General features: G+C 45.6%; 1 long non-coding RNA gene across 1 annotated transcript; it reads right to left on the bottom strand.

Moving 5' to 3' along the window:
- Positions 1-714: 714 nt before the first annotated feature.
- Positions 715-4,527, bottom strand: LOC309352064. Its single transcript, XR_014161078.1, has 2 exons — positions 4,474-4,527; positions 715-839 (listed from the first exon to the last, which is right to left on the bottom strand). It is a non-coding gene; the product is annotated as an uncharacterized lncRNA (long non-coding RNA).
- Positions 4,528-13,380: the final 8,853 nt, after the last annotated feature.

The following is a 13,380-nucleotide window of genomic DNA, read 5'->3' as shown; positions in this document are numbered from 1 at the left end:
TTCCCTAGACTCCCTTTTCTCTGAATTTAGAGGGGAGGAGCGGGTAAAAGGGGAGGTGGGAGAGAATTCGGCAACTAGGAAGATTATTATTTTTTAGTCCCAATATCATTACTTACGGTGGTGAGAAAAAAGTCATTCCCAGTGCAAATTCTCCTTAATGTCCACTCGTGGGGACTTACTGGGAATGACTTTTTTCTCACCACCGTAAGTAATGATTTTGGGACTAAAAAATAATAATATTCTCTTAGCACCCCAAATTTCGTCCTGGAATTTTCCAAGTAGATTCCCCCTCCAGAAGGAATTGAGCTAGAAATGGGTGCTAAACTTCCACTAGATTTCCAGAAGTGGCTTTTTATTGTCATGTGGATGATCGCAAAAAAATGGAAATCCTCAGGTATGAAAACATTGGGGAAATGGAGTAAAGTGCTGTCTGATTGCAGCCTTTGGCTTCTGCAGAAATGAGATCAACCCTGCAGTTCATTACAGTTCAATAACAGCAAGGCAGTGAATGCAAACCCCACCACCTTAGCTCAATGTGCACACAGGTCTATTCCTGCTCTCGTTGGCTGACTCTTCCATGCATCATGTATACAGGTCGCTAGTCTTGAGATGGGGAAGCCAGATCTGTTTACGTGACTATCTCCCCAGAATTGTTAAGAGGAATCTTTTTGCCCAGACACTGCCTTTTGCGTTTAGCCATCACAACTGTATCAGTTCCCGGTAACAACTCATTACCTTTATTAACATCATCATCAATCATAGTCATCATCCTTGCTTTCTCTCTGTAGAGCCAACGGTGTATGATTGGTGCATCAAAAGATATCGATTCTGCTCCCCAACTGTAAATTTTTAAAGAGAAGTATAATGAATTATAAATAACAATACTTTCTTCATACACAAATACCTTCATTTATTAGTGAAGACGGCTCTTCAGTCTAGGTTCAAGTGCACTCTTGTTAGTAAGGAAAAGTTGACGGAACTAGCCAAACAGCTCTACCTTTTTTTTTATGGCAGAAAGATACTAAATCCATGTTGCCTCAAATCTAACATTTTGCATTATGCACAGGGCACGGGGGAGATTTGTATTTAAGGAACGTCTGTTTCATGTGCCCAAAATCACAATGCACCAAATTTCATAACGGAAAAGGCCTGTTCCAGAAATCAGAGGATGAAGGATAGCACCCAGCAAAGGGAATTTCTCAGTGCAAATTGGGGTAAACTGCCTCTTGCCTCTGCTGGTACCCAGCCATCTGGACCCTGAATCTGGATAGAAATGTACATCTCCAGCAAATAAATCTCCATTGCAGCAATGCTCATTTGCATATTTGTTTGTTTGGTTTGGACCGCACCTTTCCATCAAATGGTGCATATAGGTCTTCCTGGACCAAGTCTTTGTATCAGGCACAGGAAACCTCCAGATTAGGCCCAGTGGGGTGTGGGTGTGTTTCTGTCTGTGTGTCTGTATTTGGTGCAAAATTGAAAAGGCAAGTGGAGGATGGTGTTCTGCCTCCTCTCTCTCTTGTTGCTGCTCGGATGCTCAGAGAGCAGAGGTGAACCAGCAGTGACAGCCACACCCTCTAACTTTCCTCAGATGAAAACAAGGTCTCCCCTCAACTGACCCTCCTCAACCTCCTATTTTTGTCCACCCCCCCCAAGCATTTCCTGTCAGAAGAAGGGCGAGCACCACCGCTACTTTACCAATGGGACACAGCACATATTCCCGCCGTCCCGAGAAACCCCTTAATCCTGATTTTATTTTATTTTATTCTTTGGTAGATGTAGAAAAAAGAAAATCACACACTAACAAATAAATGTTGGAAAGTGTTATGTACTGAAGTTCTCACCCTGGGCCAGCAGGGGGATACTGTAGATAGTTTTCACTCAGGTCCACATATGCAAATAAGGAATTGAAAGCAACGTTCAGTGATTGGATAGTTACAGAAAGTGGTTACTGTTGCGTTGTAGTGCCCCACAAATAAACCAGAGGTGCATTTTAAATAAAAGCACACGTTCTGCTCATGTAAAAACACACTGATTCCCAGACTGTCTGCAGGCCAGATTGAGAAGGCAATTGGGCCAGGTCCGGCCCCCAGGCCTTAGTGTGATCAGCGGCGTAGCGTGGGTTGTCAGCACCCAGGGCAAGGCAAGTAATTTGCGCCCCACGTTGTGCCCCCCCCTACCAAGCCTCTATATTCTGCTCTTGTCAGGCTTGGCTGCTGGCCCTCCGTGGCCTGGCAACGGACTCAAGAGACCGGCCGTGGCAGCGCTGGAGGGCTGGTCTGGGGCCCGAGAGAAGCCTCGGAGAGTTCTCGCTGGGTTGACCTCGCAGCCTGGGCTACCCTGCAGGGCTGTTGTGAAAGGCGAAGGCGAGCGGCAGCATGGCTCGCAGCGGAGCAAAGGGCACAACCACGGCGCTGGGATGTGCCCTTTGCTTGTGCCCCTTTGCTGGGGAGGCTGAGAAGGGCGCCCCTTTGCTGTGCTCCCCCGGGAGGTCCCCCAGGAGCAGAGCCCGCTGCCTGCGCTGGCAAGGAGGATGAGCCCAGCTGGCAGGCTGGCCAGAGAGGAGCCTCACGGGCAGCGAGTGGCTGGCTCCTTGCGGGCGGCGGCGGCAGCAGCGCAACTCCCTCCCGCCGCGAGAGGCGGGCAGCAGCCGGGCCTCGGACCTGCAGCCAGGAGCGCTGCCTCTTCCCGCACCCCGAGGGCTCCCCGCGCCCAGCAACCCGGGGAAAGCGCCGCACTTCCACCACTGGCCCCTGAACCCCAAGGCTGAGGCTCATGGCGCGCACCCCGGCTTGCAGCTCCTCCTCCGCCCTTCCAATGGGGCAGCGGCGCGCAGGGAAGAGCAGGCGTGCTCTCTGTCCCCAGCCGAAGCTGAGGGGGGCTTCTGGTAGCCCCGGGGCGGTAGGTGGAGGGGGGTCGCTGGCTGCAGCCGCCTCGCCTCGCCTCTGTTCTCCTCTCAAATCAGACACAGACGGCTGCTGACAGCGTGGAGAAGGGGTGGGGGCGGAGAAGTGCGGCGTGGGCAGCGGGAGGCGGCTGGGGGGGGGCTCGCAAGAGAAGCGCGCCCCGCGGGACTGAACCAGGTGCCTCTCCTCGGCTCCCGCAAAGCGACGTGCCCATCTTGTGCTCTACGCAAAAGGCGCCAGATCAAAGCGGCAAATGGTACAGATCCACGCCACACCCCCCGCGGAACAGTCATGCCCCCCACATCACAGGCAGCTCAGAGTTAAACTCTGCGCCTGAGGCTCTTCGGCAACTCCGGAGGCGGCGAGCGCGCCCCCCCCCGATGTTGCGCCCGGTGCGGCCGGCCCCCCTTGCACCCCCCCCACGCTACACCACTGAGTGTGATGGCCTGGGAATCTGATTCAGAGGCTGAACCGGAGGAATCTCAGCCTGCACAGGAGTCCCCGCCTCCAGGGCCAGCTGAACTGGGGCAGGGCCTTGATTCTGAAGCGCCTACACCTGTGCCGGATCCTCAGGAGCAGGCACCAGGTGAATCCACTCTGGCTCCAGAGGTGGTTGAGGACTCAGTGCCTACAGGTTAGTCTCCCTCTTGGTCCAGTAACCCTTCAGCCTCTCCTGAACTGCAGAGGCTCAGGGCAGAGAGGCGAAGGGAACTGGTTTCTCCCAGGAGGAGTGCTCGCCTTAAGGCCAGGAGAGGCGGGTCTACTGGGGGCTGGGACCGCCCCTGGCCTCAGAGAAGATAAAGGCCAGTCAGCCCGGTCCCAGGTTGCAGGAGCAATGTCGTTGAAGAGCTGTTTTGGCCAGCATCCAGTCCTGTTCCCCCAGAGTTCCTGTCCTTGCCCGGCTTCTCGCTGTGGACCCCACTTCGCCCGAGGAGGACTATCTGCTGACCCTCAACTCAGGTCCTGGACCTCGCCCCACGGTAACCTCCCCCCTGGATCAGCACACTTAGGTTGCGTACCCCTTCTCTAAACTTTTTTTTTAAAGAAAAAAAAGCACTGGGAGATGCCAATGCCTGGCCCTGCCAGTTCCACCAATTGTTTGCAAGGCCAGAGAGTGCCCATACGAGATCTGCTTGCCCACAGTTCTGGCCTGGCTCCAATAGGCTTTGCTGCCCCCTTTGAAAGATCAGATCCCACTTTCAGCCTGAACAGCTTCCTGACCTGTGAACGCTCCAACAACTTAATCTCCAAATGCATATTGCTTACCGAAAGCCAATGCAAATATACGGCTTAAAATCATTGGGGTGGGTGGTGGGTTCTTAGGTCATTTGAAATCCATTCCTTACTTCCTGCCCATGACTACCTCTTTTGTTATGGCCTCTCTCTCTCTCTCCTTCCTCCCTCGTTCCCCCTCCAGACCTGTCACCCATTTCATTTAAGCACTTAGCTCCCTTCTAATGAATGAATTGGCATTTCATATTACCTTATTATCCTATAAAGCCAAATGCATACTCAATAACATTAACGGTAATTTCTCATAAAGAGACATTATCGATTGGGGTGCTACCTGTAAGCATTGAAAATTGCAGCCTCCACACAGAGCCTTCCACATCTGGGGCCTGAAGAATTAAAGAAAAATTAAATTTGACAGCAGTAAATTCACAGGCACAATCGAGGCACCAATTTATATGCAAAATGAAATGCTTTATGAAAATTTCCTCTATTTTCTCACGGAGATTTGGAGGGTTGCGGCGAGGGGGGGAGAGAGATTTCACTAGATGCCTCTTCCTCTAATATCCCTCTACTTAAATATTATACCGCAGCCAGTGCTGACTCCCTTTGATGTATAAATAATCAAGTTAAATTATATGCAGCAAGGAGACTGGTTGCTCTGCCATTCTTATTTTACAAAGTAATTTCTACCCTAGAGGGTCAAATTTCCCTGACAAATTCTTAATTACTATGTTGCAACAGCAGCAGAATCTATTTGTGCATAAATCCTGATCATTCCCATGTGGTAAGTAACTAATATTACCAACCATTTCACTTGGCCTGTTCACTGAACTCCATAATTAGATAATACTTTTGATGATGGTACATTTGAAGTCTTAATCCATTTAATTTTTTATGAGATTTTTTTTTATTTTAATAGGGATATGCTAGTGACCGCTGCCTATTTAAAAAATCATTAAAATTCTGTCCACAGCAGTAATAAAGATTAAAGATTACTAATATGGCATTCATAACTTTGCTGGTTTTCTCGAAATCCAGGGCTTAAGGTAAATGGTAAAGGTCATTTAATATGTTAGTCCCTAATTATAAACCTGGGTAATAGGTTTCTTTTCTAATTATCCTGCTCTGTGTTCGCGCGCTCGTGTGTGTGTGTGTGTGTGTGTGCACATACATATACACACACACATTCTTAGTTTGCCATAAGGAAGTGGGAGCACCAGGGTAAAGGAAATAAATAATCTTGGAATTAAGGCTCTGAACATTGATGAAAGTCGGTAAAGCATGATGATTAACTGGATAAAAGTGTATGTTTGAATGTGGCAGTGTCTTGCCTTGCAGCACCTTACAAAAAGAAAATGAAGGAGAAAAGGTCATTTGGAAAGATTAATACCTTTTTAGTTTAATACCAAACATTGACAAATAAGATGAAGGCCTTTCGCAACTGTGTTGAAAGCAAGTCAGGAGCTGCTCGAGACCCGAAAAAAGGGAGGGAGGGATGTGTTAGTTTCCTCCGTCAGTGTCGCCAGAAAATGGGCCACCATCCTTGATCGAGAACAGCTGCCAACACGCATGGTACCTTTTGGCATATGAAATCAGGTCCACGCCCCAAGGCGCTTACAATCTAGAATTCAATACTGAGGATAGTAACATGATTGCATGACTCTTGAGGGCGTAGGTGCCAACTACCTGGGGTCCTGGGCAGTGCCGGATTTAGGTTTGATGATTCCCATAGCCAATGAAGGTAATGAGGCCTTTTCTATGTCCAGCTCTCCTTTGTCAACAACAAATTCTCGCTGTTTTTGTGTGTTGAATATATGCTATATGGTAATTTATGGACCTAGTAGGTATCTGAAGCCATTTGCATGTAACAAAATATGTATTTTATCAAAGTAATAATTGAACTTATGTTATATTTTGGAAATGTTGTTGTTGTTTAGTTGTTTAGTCGTGTCCGACTCTTTGTGACCCCATGGACCAGAACACGCCAGGCACTCTTGTCTTCCACTGCCTCCTGCAGTTTGGTCAGACTCATGTTTGTAGCTTCAAGAACACTGTCCAACCATCTCGTCCTCTGTCGTCCCCTTCTCCTTGTGCCCTCAATCTTTCCCAACATCAGGGTCTTTTCCAGGGAGTCTTCTTTTCTCATGAGATGGCCAAAGTACTGGAGCCTCAGCTTCACGATCTGTCCTTCCAGTGACCACTCAGGGCTGATTTCCTTCGGAATGGATAGGTTTGATCTTCTTGCAGTCCATGGGACTCTCAACAGTCTCCTCCTTCATGGAAATGTACATCCAGTTTCCCCCCCTCTATTTTTTTTGGGGGGGGGCAAGAGAGTGGGGCCCTAAGCTATAGCTTGTTTAGCTTATACGTAAATCCAACACTGGCCCTGGGTGCCCGAGCACCCACAAAATTCCTCATGAAGCAGCTGGGCTATTTGGAGCAGGACATTTTACCCTTATGCCAAATTGACTCTGTAGGATTGCTCTGTAGTTTAATCTGATTTGGCTGTAATGCTGACTACATGTCTCCTTATTGACTGGGGCCACATGGACAGCAAGAGGGCAGCAAACTTTCAGACACCTTTGTGTCAGTTAGTAATGGCTGATGTTGGGTTGGTTTGCACTGGAAGCAAACTGAGCATTTCCTCAAAACCGAGAAGAGAAGAGTAAGACCATTTCTTCTTCCCTGTAGCTTGGAATTGGTCAACCAGGAAAGGGAAGTGGGTTGGGTTTGTCAAAAGAAAGGTGGCTTATGCTCACTTTGCAGTGAGTATTGTGAACCTTGAAAGTGAACTGCAAGTTCTGTGATGTCACTAATGCTAAAAACATTAATGTAGCTGCCAGGAAAGGCAGCTAACAGGCACCTACCCCATCCCCCCAAAAAAAGATTTCAAAAAGTTACCATTTTCAATAATAATAATAATAATAATAATAATTTATAGAGTTCTTGAGAGCCAGTGTGGTGTAGTGGTTAAGAGTGGTAGTCTCGTAATCTGGGGAACCGGGTTCGCGTCCGCTCCTCCACATGCAGCTGCTGGGTGACCTTGGGCTAGTCACACTTCTCCGAAGTCTCTCAGCCCTACTCACCTCACAGAGTGTTTTGTTGTGGGGGAGGAAGGGAAAGGAGAATGTTAGCCGCTTTGAGACTCCTTTTTTTTTTTTAATAATATTTATTAAAAGTTTCCAATTATAACAATATAAAAAAAACAAAACATCCAAATTTAAGATCTTATTTTCCGTAACATCTTTCCAGGACTTCCCCTCCCCTCCCCCTCTTATATTCCAATTCTTACAAATAAATTCAGCAATTTATTATCCCAAATTTTAACCTTATTATCATTAACCCAATTTAAAAATATTTTCCCATCTCCTAAGATCGACCTATTCCCTTCCACGCGTTCCCCCCTTTAATATACATAATAGATTAAAATATAATAAAATAAAATATGATTTTATACCCTTTGGATTCCAAATTTCCCTCCCCCTTTTCCTGGTTGCGTTCCCCATATTAATCAACATCTGATGTCTTCCTGGAGCTCCCACATTTATTTAAACCATAGTCCTTTACCAGTCTTCTTTAATTTTAAATGTCCAGTCTTGGAAGGAGTCTATCTCAAAAAGGCCCATTTTTTCCATCCAGATTTTTATATACTTGGGAGTAAAAACTCCAATTTTATTTCTTAAACCTTTCAAATCTGGATGTCCCAAATGTTCCCACTTCCAACTTTGTCCAATTCTTATTATTCTTGTTGTTCTTGTTAATCTCTCTCCTCTTTCTTTTCCTGTTTTCCTGCAAAAATGTTCTAATTCCAAAAGCTTCTAAATTCCACTGCAGAGGCTCTGTTATTCAGGAACGAAACATGATGCCAAGTCCCTTCCATTCTTCAATAGATAAGTCTATTGTCTACTTTAGTGTGTAAACCTCTGTAGCCAAAATAGTGTTCCATTTCTGCAGTTTCCCAGGAGATAAAAAGTTCTGTCAAATTCGATGCCAACAACTTGTAATATCCCTCGGCTCCTCTAGGTGGATTGTAATAACTCAGTTCCCTTCCAGATCACGTCCACCAGTCAAAGTAACTTATTATTCCTTGTTTTAAACATTTTGTATCCAATTTGTAACAAATATAACCGGCAAAGTCCTCGTAACAAAGTTCTCATTTTTGTTCTTCTGCTTTGACAGCTCTTTGACAGCTGTCAAAACCTCTCCTTGTCTTCTCCCGGCGCTCTAACTAAAACGCTCCCAGGTTCCGGGGGGTGGGGTGGTTGCTTTTTGATTAAATTCCACTTTTCTCCTCCAGCTCAATCTTATAGTTTTCCATCGCGAAATTTCATAACTTTATCAAAATAGGGTTGCACTCAATCTTAGATGTTAAGTCCTTTACTTTAGCTCCTCTACAACGGGGGGGGGGGGGCTGACTTCCTTTTTACGCCTCCCCCGCTCGTTCCGAATTCTTTAAAAATTTCTCGCCTTTTTTAATCCAAGTTCCGATTACTCACGGGTTATGCGTTTAAGTCCAAATTTCCAATAGAAGAAGTCAGCGCTCTCCGTCGAATGGCATGCGGCTTCGCTCGGCAGGGGAAGCAGAGGACTCAAAGCACCCCCCCCTGTCACCCGTTCCGTAGCCTTTAAAAAGGCTCCTTCGCGGGTCGGGGGGGGGCTCAAAAGGTGCCAGCCGAGTCACCATGTCCATGGGTTTCAGTGCCCATGGTTTTTAGGGGTCCCCGCATCGCCGGCGCGGTAGGACCTAGCCCCTGCCGAGCAGGCTCCCTCCGGAGCTCAGAGGGAGTCCACCATTCGGCGATGGCGCCAACCCGGAAGTCCCCCGCTTTGAGACTCCTGAAGGGAGTGAAAGGCGGGATATCAAATCCAAACTCCTCCTCTTCTTCTTCTTCTTCTTCTTCTTCGGCGTCTCTCCAGCTGTTAACAAAATGTTGCTTCTATGCTAATATTGTAAATCAAACCAGGAAATCTTTTCCCAACAAGCCAAAAGTCAAAATCCTTAGTTTTCTGTTTAAAATAATTGCTGTCTTCACACAGTCGATAATTATTAAACCCATATTATATCAATAAATACCAATGCCCGGGATTTGTGATGCAGTTTTAATTGGCTGCCATCATGAACGGAAGTGCAGACCAGTTGGTTGTTAAAGTGTATAGGGGAAGTGAGTCGTCAATATTCTATGTTTGTATTTTTAACTAAGACCCTTCCCTGGAAAAGCTAATGTTTGAATGACAACTGGTTTGGGGAAAGTATGGGGCGGATACCTTGATTGGATTTTATCTGGACAGAATGGACTGGACATCTGCATGTAATGGGAGGATTCTTGGACTGATTTGGCAGAAATACCAGCTTGTGAAGAGACGCTGCGAACCTATACAGGGGAATCCTGGGCATAAAACCACACAGAAATATATTGTTTGATTTATCTTGCTTGTTGGAAGAACTCAGAGGCTGTGGGAAATAATGAGGATTAACATCAGAATTAATTATGGGAACCATCAGAAATGAATATGAGAAGCAGTAGAAGTAGGAGATAATCAGACTTCAGAGCATGGCGAAATCTCCCTGAAAAATTTATAATTTGGCATAATATTTGGATTGTTTAATTATTGAATAATTTGTATAATGCAGAATATAACATGTGATTTGATTGGAATGTTAAAATGGAAAATTTAATAAAATAATAATAATAATAATAATAATAATAATAATAATAATAATAATAATTTATTTATACCCCACCCATCTGGCTGGGTTTCCCCAGCCACTCTGGGCAGCTTCCAACAAAATATTAAAAATACAGTAAAAAATCAAACATAAAAACTTCCCTAAACAGGGCTGCCTTCAGATGTCTTCTAAAAGCCAGATAGTTGTTTATTTCCTTGACATCTGATGGGAGGGCATTCCACAGGGCAGGCACCACTACTGAGAAGGCCCTCTGCCTGGTTCCCCCTGCAGTGAGGGAACCTCCACAAGACCTTCAGAGCTGGACCTCAGTGTCTGGGCAGAACAATGGGGGTGGAGACTCTCCTTCAGGTATACTGGGCCGAGGCCGTTTAGGGCTTTAAATTGTGCTCGGAAACGTACTGGGAGCCAATGTAGGACTTTCCAGACTGGTATTATGTGGTCTCAGCAGCCAATCCCCATCACCAGTCTGGCTGGATTAATTGCAGTTTCCAGGTCACCTTCAAAGGTAGCCCCACGCAGAGCGCATTGCAGTAGTCCAAGCAGGAGATAACTAGAGCATGCACCTTTGAAATGTTTCATTTTGTGCCCAAAATGTTCCCCTTCAAAAATTCACTGCAGCCCTAATGCTAACTATACCCATGAAGATGTATTAATGAACATTTCAAAGGAATTGTAATCCTGCCTAAATCCTAGCATGCGTGCACAATTTTTCCAGTGAGTTTTTCCTTTGCTTTCTGCAACTTTCTTATTTTATGTGTTTAGCATGGGGTCGGTAGATTGAGTTCCCCCAAAGAGTTCCCCACCTCCACAGAAACAGCTTAGGCGTCAAATGATGGAAATAATTTCCCTGTCAATAGTAAATCTTCAAGAAGCTACAACAGAATTGTATATAAAGCCTCTGATTAGGAAAATAATCTCTTATAAAGCACTCTTTCCCCACTGAAATGACAAGTGTATGTGTTTATCCTCATAAATATATGTTCATCAACCTGAGTCCCAATTGTAGGGATCAATTTAAGCTGCTACACAGTGATGTATTTATTTCTTCATTTATTACAGTTAGATCCAACTCCTTATTCCAAGGACATCAGGCATACAGTGGCATCCCACCCAATTTTATCCTCAGAACAACCTCAGAACAAAGCTGAGGCCTTAGGCTTGTTCACATGTTGCATTGAACACAAATGTGGGTTGTCTACAGATGTACAAGTCTTTGAGTGTCCACTTGTTGATTTCTTGTATATTCAGCTGTTATATACTCTGAATGTACACTTGAATGTTACATGTGAATTTATGAGTGTACTGTTCAGCTGTTGTGTTCCTGTGTCAGGGGGGAAAGAAAGGTTTTGACACAGCCCTAATTATAACGGCTGGGATCAAACTTCTCTGCTTTGATCATCGAAAAGAAGCAAGCATCTGGTGTGCATTTTTTAAAAATAAAAGACATACTTGAAATAATTGCAGGCTCTGCCATGTGTACCCCAAAGTTCTGTGCCATCTCTGTCTTGTGTAAACAGCACAGCAGTTTTAAGTATTTTTCATTTACTGTTGAGAAGTACTGGCATCAGGCAAACCAAGCCTACAGAAGGAAATCAGCTTGCCAGGTCCACAGGAAATGGTTCTCAATGGAAGCTTTGGGTTAATAATGAAATTTACCAGAAAGTCCATATTGCCCATTACTATACAAAGTTTTTTATGAAGACATAACCGTGCTGTGAGTTAAACCACAGAGCCTAGGACTTGCCGCTCAGAAGGTAGGCGGTTCAGCGATGGGGTGAGCTCCCGTTGCTCGGTCCCTGCTCCTGCCAACCTAGCAGTTCAAAAGCACGTCAAAGTGCAAGTAGATAAATAGGTACCACTCTGGTGGGAAGATAAACGGCATTTCTGTGCACTGCTCTGGTTCACCAGAAGCGGCTTAGTCATGCTGGCCACATGACCCAGAAGCTGTACACCAGCTCCCTTGGCCAAAAAGTGAGATGAGTGCCGCCACCCCAGAGTCAGTCACAGCTGGACCTAATGGTCAGGGGTCCCTTTACTTTTACCTTTTAACCGCCCCAGAGGTGTTGCATGCATCTCTTCACTTGATGATAGACATCTGTGTGTGTAAGATTGCATTTTGGGGTAGGGTCTCAGCTCAGTGGCACAAGACATGTGTAGCATATCACTGGGTTCAAATCACTGGTATCTCAGGTAAGATCTTAAGTAGCTGGGCTGGACCCAAACCAATGAATTCAAGGTACAAGAAAAGGAATTCTGACTAAACATCAGGAAGAACTTTCTAACGGTAAGAGCTGTTTGACAGTGGAACAGACTCCCATGAGAGGTGGTGGGCTCTCCTTCCTTGGTGGTTTTTAAGCAGAGCTTGGATGGCCATCTGTCATGTTTGATCTAGGTGAGTTCCTTCATTGCAGGTGGTTGGACTAGATGAGCCATGGAACTCTTTCCAGTTCTACAATGTTATGATTCCTATTCCCTTGGAGAGCCACGACTACTCGGAGGGGAATGTACAGAGTTACTCCCATGATGGTGTTAACTCAGTTGAAAGCCACATCACACATTATGAACAGGTGTTCCTTTGCATCAGTTCCCTACCCTTTAATAAAAGGCTTTCTTGAGAGCAGAGTACTCAGTGCAATCCACTCCAGTGATCAGAGTTGACCTATACTCATTGAAAAGCTATATAGATCGGTAAATATGTTCTGAAGATAACACACAGGGTTGTAAAGTCTTGCGGCCCATCCTACGCAGGTTTGCAAAAGGCAGATATTAAAGGATTAATGATTAAATAACAGAAGGACGCTTCCAGTTGTGAAATACAAATAGATTTCATCACGGCCTTCTCTTTCAGCTAACCTTTGAGTGAGAGAAACTTCTGCTGATGCCAAATGACCAAGAAGACATTAACGACACATCCTGGTGCCTGGCAGGTGCTGCTGGGTATGTCTCCCCACTCCTGAGCTGGCTTCCCTCACAGATGCCGGGTGACCTTGCAAACATCTCCGACAAAGGTCGGAATGGATTCATTGATCAGCTAGGCCAAGCATATGACAGTCTGTTCCTTAATTGAATCCCAAAAGGGGGCAGGCTGGGTTTTTATTACAGAGGCCAGACGATAGCACTCATTAAAAGCTCCACAGACTGTGTGGTTTACTAATTAGTTTATTATACAGACACCTTGACGATGGGCAAAGTTGTCATTTTGCCCTTTATCGCACAGGGGATGTTGTTAAAAGTTTAATCAGCTAACACTGACCAACTTAGCTTGGCAGGCGCTAGATGGTCATTACCGAGGTCACCCCTGCTGTAGCGATTCTGACAGGGTCACAGCATGAACCGCCAGTAAAAAAAAGGAGTGTTACATAAGGTAAGGGGGCACCTGGAAAGGAACCAGGAGGGGGGAGGAGAAAGAAAGATGCTCTGCAGGGAAAAGGAAACAGATGGACTGTTAGGACAACTGCATTTTGCCATTGTTTCTCTTTGCCTACATTGCTTAACATATGACTCGTCTTAATGTGCAAGGAACACTTGGAGCTATCACTTTGATATGCTTAT

This window comes from Podarcis erhardii (assembly GCF_964252035.2).
Source record: "Podarcis erhardii genome assembly, chromosome: 10".
Classification (NCBI taxonomy): Eukaryota; Metazoa; Chordata; class Lepidosauria; order Squamata; family Lacertidae; genus Podarcis; species Podarcis erhardii.
Note: the sequence above shows the minus strand (reverse complement) of the source record. Positions and strands in the feature narration are given on the sequence as shown.